Source organism: Pseudophryne corroboree, chromosome 8 (genome assembly GCF_028390025.1).
Source record: "Pseudophryne corroboree isolate aPseCor3 chromosome 8, aPseCor3.hap2, whole genome shotgun sequence".
Classification (NCBI taxonomy): domain Eukaryota; kingdom Metazoa; phylum Chordata; class Amphibia; order Anura; family Myobatrachidae; genus Pseudophryne; species Pseudophryne corroboree.
The window spans coordinates 161,499,631-161,500,455 of record NC_086451.1 but is presented as its reverse complement, the minus strand read 5'-3'; positions in this window follow the sequence as shown (position 1 = coordinate 161,500,455).

Here is an 825-nt window from a genome sequence, read left to right as displayed (position 1 = left end):
GACCCTGACAGTCCCTGCGACATAGGATCAGGCATGGGTTGAGACCCTGACTGTCCCAAAGCTTCAGCCTTGACTAATCTTTTGTGCAATGAGTTTACACTAGCATTTAAAACATTCCACATATCCATCCAATCAGGTGTCGGCGGAGACACCACATTCATTTGCTCCCGCTCCTCTCTAATATAGCCTTCTTCCTCAGACATGTCGACACACGTGTACCGACACACCACACACACACAGGGAATGCTTTTTCTGAAGACAGTTTCCCCACAAGGCCCATTGGAGAGACAGAGAGAGAGAGTATGCCAGCACACACCCCAGCACTATATAACCCAGGAATAACACAGTAACTTAATGTTTGTCCAGTAGCGCTGCTGTATGTCATTTGCGCCGAATTATGTGCCCCCCCTCTCTTTTCAACCCTCTTGTCTACCATGGTATAAGCAGGGGAGAGTCCGGGCAGCTTCCTCTCAGCGGTGCTGTGGAGAAAAAATGGCGCTGGTGAGTGCTGAGGGAGAAGCCCCGCCCCCTCGGCGGCGGGCTTCTGTCCCGCTTAAACTGTAAAATTGGCAGGGGCTCATACATATACAGTGCCCAGCTGTATATATGTTATATTTTTGCCAAAAAGAGGTTTATATTGCTGCCCAGGGCGCCCCCCCTGCGCCCTGCACCCTTACAGTGACCGGAGTATGTGAGGTGTATGGGAGCAATGGTGCACAGCTGCAGTGCTGTGCGTTACCTCAGTGAAGATCATGAACTCTTCTGCCGCCTCTGAAGTCTTCTTTTCTTCTCATACTCACCCGGCTTCTATCTTCTGAATCTGCG